The sequence below is a fragment of the Neovison vison genome, chromosome 2 (genome assembly GCF_020171115.1).
Source record: "Neovison vison isolate M4711 chromosome 2, ASM_NN_V1, whole genome shotgun sequence".
Taxonomy (NCBI): domain Eukaryota; kingdom Metazoa; phylum Chordata; class Mammalia; order Carnivora; family Mustelidae; genus Neogale; species Neogale vison.
The window spans coordinates 127,411,675-127,418,027 of record NC_058092.1 but is presented as its reverse complement, the minus strand read 5'-3'; the positions used below and the strand labels follow the sequence as shown (position 1 = coordinate 127,418,027).

The 6,353-nt window shown below is 51.6% G+C and overlaps 1 pseudogene; it reads right to left on the bottom strand.

Moving 5' to 3' along the window:
- Nucleotides 1–316: 316 nt before the first annotated feature.
- On the bottom strand, nt 317–435 carry LOC122901319 (annotated as a pseudogene).
- Between the last annotated feature and the right edge of the window lie 5,918 nt (nt 436–6,353).

Genomic DNA, 6,353 nt, shown 5'->3' with positions numbered 1-6,353 from the left:
GCTACTGGGTCTAGTTTCTTGCTAAGATAGACCACTGGCCTTCACCATGCCCTAGAGTCTGAGTCAAAATTTCTTTAGTCAGCCCTGCCTTCACATACAAGTGGAAGGGCTTGGTAACATCTGGGATGACCAATGCTGGGGCACACAGTAAGGCTCTTTGTAATTCCCGAAATGCTCCTTCTGCCTCAGCTGTCCACACTCTACCATAGTGAGTCCTCCCTTAGCCAGTTCGTAGAGAGGTTGTGCCATCTCCGTGAAGGTAGCATCCACAGCCTGCAGTAGCCCACCGTCCCAAGAAATTCCCTCTTGGAGATCAAAGCAAAAGCAACCGGTATTCCCTGGCAGTCTTCCATCCAAGTACTAACCAGGCCCGACCCTTCTTAGCTTCCAAGATCAGACGAGATCTGGCGCCTTCAGGGTGGTATGGCCGTAGACAATCATAAGGTTCTTACCCGATATTCTCAGATGAGTGTACGTGACACCCTATATAACATGGAACCGTCCTCCCCTTGCTGGAGGAAGCTGAACTTTCTCATACCCTACTGTTACCTTAATTTGTTCAGGCTTGGTTAGCTACCATATCTCTCTCGTTCATAGTTACATTGGCCCCCGGCCTTCTTGGGCTACTGATGCCTTGTGGTCATACCCATTCTGTACAAAGGAGGAGGTAGTGGAGGGTTTCTAAGTGCTTGGAACAGAATGATGTTTCAGACAGATGGACATGTTGTTCAAAGATGCAGAGGCTGCAGAGAGCCAGCATATTCAGAAACGTGCCAGCAGCTGCACGTGTATCAATCGGGTCAGGTCCCTGGCAGCCTCCGATGGCCAAGATTTGAAGCCTTGACTCCCGAGCTCCTCCCATAGGCCCTTGTGTGACCCATTGAGTCCAGACATCAGAGAAGAGGGACGAGCAGCTCATGGAGTTTCAGAGAGTTTTCTTCCTCTTGGAAGATGGCTTCCTAGACTCAAAGTGGACCCTCAGGCTCTCGTTTTTCTAGGGCTGAGAGCCAACACAGAGGTGCTAAGCAGAGTCCAAATTCATTGCACAGAATTTCCCCTGTTCCATCTCCCAGGTTCTGGGTGGAGGAGCCCAGAGAGAACAGCTGTGATCTGCTCTGCCATTGGAGCAGGGCTGTCCCTGGATGCTGTCCTGCTCGTGTCCCTCGTGGGAACTTAGGAGCGTCTTATTTAAGGTCTGTCTGTATAAACCCTGGACTGGGCTACTCCATGGAGTAGATGATCGTTATGCCATATGAAGCCCTGCAAGATTTAGGGTGCAGTCCATTCAGACTCCATAGTGGAAGCGGTGGAGCCATAGAGATACATTCACACAGTCAGGCATTTTCCAGATTCAAACAGGTTGGACATCCTCCCCTTTTGGTATCCCTGGCTAATGGGAGGTGATCAGTCTCCCCTTCCATTCTTTTACGAATGGATTTAGCTCTGACAGTGGCCTTAGGGCTGTTTATCTCTCTTTTACATATCTCCTACTTTTTACATACAGAGTTGCTTTTCTCATTTCCATCAGTCTTAATTACACTTAACAGAATTTTGTACTCTTAGAAATACCTTAACCTCTACTTAAGACTAAATATAAACCAATGGTGAGTTGTTACAACAGAATTCTTTAGATGGCAAATTTATCAATCAGTTAAGCACAGAATGTGTTCACCAGCAGATTTCAAAAGTACAAACCCAGTTCCAGCAAACAGCGCCCTAGCATTTCATCCCATTTGGTTAGGATCTAGATGTCCAACAAATTTAACTCCATTTGTCATTCAAGCAACCCTTCACAGTTTCAGGTTATCAAAGACTTCGGAAGCCACTTTAACAATTACTCATTAAACCCTTGAAACAGACAGTTAACCATCAGCCCAGCCATCCCTTCGCCAACAGACCTCATGTTCCACCTGGGCCCATTCCACTTCAGATGCCATGCTTTCCGTGCCAGCAAGGGGGAGGGGCCAGGCAGTCCACGTTGGGCCAGAGAAGGCAAGGAATTCCCCGAAACAAAAGAAGTTTCGGCAGCTGCTTGGGAATATTCCTTAAAGTCTCTGTCTCGAGGTTGGTTCATCCCACAGTACCAGTTCTGCTTACCAAAAGTGGCCCACTAGGCACTTATTTTCCATGCCCGGCTCTAATGAGCATCAGCATTGGACACCTTAACCCGGCATTTGACTAACTCCAGGTAGCTCGTTATAGCCCTTAACACACAAAATGAGTGAGGGAGAAGCCCCACATCTATTATGAGGAACAGAGAGATGAAAGCTAGCGTCCCCGTACTCTCTGCTTGCCACATTCCTTCAACCATACCAAAACACAATAGACAACAACAACAACAACAACAACAACAAAACAAACAAATAACCACAACCCCAGTGGCCCTCGTCCAGAGCCTGCTGCTGGAGGGGGGGGACTTCCTTTCCTGAGCTCCATGAGCTTTTTCATATTCTCCTATTATCTTGTTATTTACCTTTCTATTTGTTATTCCTTTAGAGTTTCTATAACCTTTAAATGGTTTATTGAAATGTATACTTTAAAAGGATGAATTGTGTCCATTCAAGTTCTGGACATTTTCACCATCCTAAATGAAACCCCATTCAAACATTAGTCACTCCCATCTCTTGGCAACCTATCTTAAGTAACTATTAATTTACTTTCTTTTCCTATAGATCTGAGTTTTCTGGACATTTCACATATAAACAGGATCATACATGTAGTCTTTTATCACTGGCTTCTTTAATTTGGCCTAATGTTTTCAAGGGTCATCGATATTATAGCATATATCAGTTGCCTTATAGAGTACAATATAGGTTTCTGATCCTTTTAAAATTTTGTATATTGTATGAGGTAGAAGTTTAACTTCATCCTTTAAAACAGGTGCTTACTGCTATAATTTCCCTTTAAGTACTGTTTTAATGGCATTCCATAAGCTTTGGTGTATTGTTTTTGTTTTTGTATACCCCAATGGATTTCCTAATCGGATTTTTCTCTTTGTCCTCCTGACCAAATTTATGGAGTGCATTGATTTCTATGCACTTTTTAATTTACCCAGAGCTTGCCACTGGTGGGGGCTATCTTTATCCCCAACCGTCTAAGGGGACTTGAACCCCTCAACTGTCAAAGGGAAGGCAGGGGACTCGAACCCCCCGACCGCCCAGGGGGACTCGAACCCCCCCGACGGCGCAGGGGGACTCGAAACCCCCCGACGGCGCAGGGGGACTCGAAACCCCCCCGACGGCGCAGGGGGACTCGAACCCCCCGACCGCCCAGGGGGACTAGAACCCCCTGTCGATCTATCAGCAGAGGGATGGGGCGTCCCCGCATCCACTCCAGCCCTGGGGAGCATGGCTGCGTCCAGCTTCTCCCCGGTGGGCTATACCCTGGAGCTCCAACCAGACAGACGGATAGGATCCCAATAGCTCAAAACCCAATACCTCGAAACCCAATACCTCGAAACCCAATACCTCGAAACCCAATACCTCGAAACCCAATACCTCCAAACCCAATACCTCCAAACCCAATACTTCGAAACCCAATACTTCGAAACCCAATACCTCGAAACCCAATACCTCCGGAGGCTTTCCCTAAAAATTCTGATGCTGGCTCAGTTCTCATCGTTTATTCCCGGACGAACCCCCAAATGTTAGGGTCCGTGATCAAAGGAACGAGACTGATACAAAGCGAAGGTCAAGCAAAACTTTATTTCGCGCCAAGCATCAGGAATCAAACTACCGGTCAGAGCTACCTCTTACGAAAAGGCGGTGACGATGAACCCAACAAGGTCACTTCCAAGAAGGCCACTCTGGACGAGGCCGCTCTAGATGACGTTGCTGCTCCACAGATGAGGCCGCTCCATGATTGGAGCCGTTCCCAAGAAGAGGCCACTCCCAAGACAAGGCCACTGCTCAATGAAGTTTCTCCCCGGACAAGGCCGCTCCCAAGAAGAGGCTGTTCTGGACAAGACCATTTCCTGGATGAGGCCACTCCCAATGACGAAGAAGCAACAATGACAAGGAGGACAACCCAGATGACACAGACTCTGCTCCCCACGATGCTACTCTGACCAGGCTTCCACCCGGAGGAAGCCACCACTGCGGACAAGGCCACTTGTGGTTCGGGGTGGTGAGGCATTTTGCAGCGAGGCTGCTGGTGTCTAGGGGCCGTTGGCATCTCAGGGCTGCTTACGCCTCCAGACTGCTGGCATCTAGGGGCTGCAGGTGTCAGGACCGACTGCTGGCCTCTAGGGTCTGTAGGCATCAGGACCGCAGGCGTCGAGGGACCGCTGACAACTGGACCCCAGATGTCTCAGGACCGCAGGCGTCGAGGGACCGCTGACAACCGGACCGCAGGCGTCGAGGGACTGCTGAAAACTGGACCGCAGATGTCTCAGGACCACAGGCGTTGAGGGACCGCTGACAACTGGACTGCTGGGCTGCCGCCGGAGGCTGGAGGCTGCAGGCGGCGGCTCGGGGCGGCGGAAGGCTGCAGGCTGCAGGCGGCGGCGCTCGGGGCCGCCGCCGGCGGATGGAAGCTGCAGGCCGCGGCGCTCGGGGCCGCCGCCGGAGGATGGAAGCTGCAGGCGGGGGCGCTCGGGGCCGCCGCCGGAGGATGGAGGCTGCAGGCGGCGGCGCTCGGGGCCGCCGCCGGAGGCTGGAAGCTGCAGGCGGCGGCGCTCGGGGCCGCCGCTGGAGGATGGAAGCTGCAGGCCGCGGCGCTCGGGGCCGCCGCCGGAGGATGGAAGCTGCAGGCGGCGGCGTTCGGGGCCGCCGCTGGAGGCTGCACGCTGCAGGCAGCGGCGCTCGGGGCCGCCGCCGGAGGATGGAAGCTGCAGGCGACGGCTCGGCGCCGCCGCTGGAGGCTGGAGACTGCCGGCGGCGGCTCGGGGCCGCCGGAGGCTGGAGGCTGGACCGCCAAACGCGGTTATAGCTCTTACAAGAGCTGTTACAGCTCTTCTATACACCGTTGACTCCCCTGCTCTTCTGCGACTTCCACCGCTCTCCGCTCCACTTCACCGCTCTCCGCCGACTTCACCGCTCTTCGCTCCACTTCACCGCTCTCCGCCGACTTCACCGCTCTTCGCTCCACTCTCCGCAGACTCGGCTCCACCGCTCTCCTGCAGCAGCCCCCGGCCCTCCTGCAGCAGCCTCGGCTCTCCTGCAGGAGCCCCGGCTCTCCTGCAGCAGCCCCCCTTGGCAGCCTGGCAGAGCAACCTTTATGGGGGTGGTTAAGCCCCGCCCCTACACAGGTGGCCAATTGAATTCCAACCTTCCCAGTGGATATACATACGGCCTACTGATTGGATGACTCCACTCAGTCTGCCCCACCCTTACACAGCACTGTCCTGCTTCACACCCCACACTCTGCTGCTGACCCACTGTGCCCTGCCAATGCCACTGCCACCCCACTGCACCTCCCCAATGCCGCCGTGACCGTGACCCAGTGACAGTGACATTGCTTCCCCGCTCACCCCCCCTTTGCCCCTGCTGCCTCACTGCACCCCTCAGGTTTCTGCCTTCCCTCCCCACTGCTGCTTCTCACTCCTCCACTGTCACGTCCCCCATACAGACACTCAGTACCACCCTATGCTACCCAGGAGCTGCCTGACTGTTCTGACATTACTGGCATGCCCTGGAAATCATCAGTGGGAGACCGGCCCTAAGAGAATTTCTCCATAGGGACTGGCACCAGGTGTGTTCTGGAAGTGGGTTGGTGGTATAGGCACGGGGGTAAATCCCAAGAAGGAAAATAGCATAATTATGTTACCTGTTAAAATAGCCTAAAGAGCTAAAGTTAACGTGCTTTTAATGTCTCCTTCTTTTCAATACAGTGACTTTAGTCATCATATTGTGCACCTGAAAATAATATAATCTCAAGTTAGCTAAGTGGAATGAAAATCAAAACTGTAAAAAAGATAAATACAAATCTTTTAACATCATGCATCGATTGACATACAGACATTAAAGGAACAGTTTGCATAATAAAATGTGTATATGTGTCTAGGTGCTCTTTCTCAACAAAGACTAGTCAAAATCATGGAAAAGGTGAGTTTTATTTATCTTCAGAATCACTCACTGTTCTGGGCTTTCATGTATAGTGTACATACATATGAACAAGCTTTTCTCAAAAACTAAAAGAAAAAAAAAGCTCCAATAACCAGCACTAGATGTTCACTGTAGAATTGCATGAACAGAAATGCCCTCATTAGCATTGTAGTATGAGAAGACCTTGGGTTATACTCATTAGGGAAATAAGTGTCAAGTGAAATACATCTCTGCCTCACGGAGGGCTCTTTGGTGGGTTTTGTGAGCGAGCTCTCGGAATGCCGGGGCAGGCCCTGGGGGGCGGCCCTG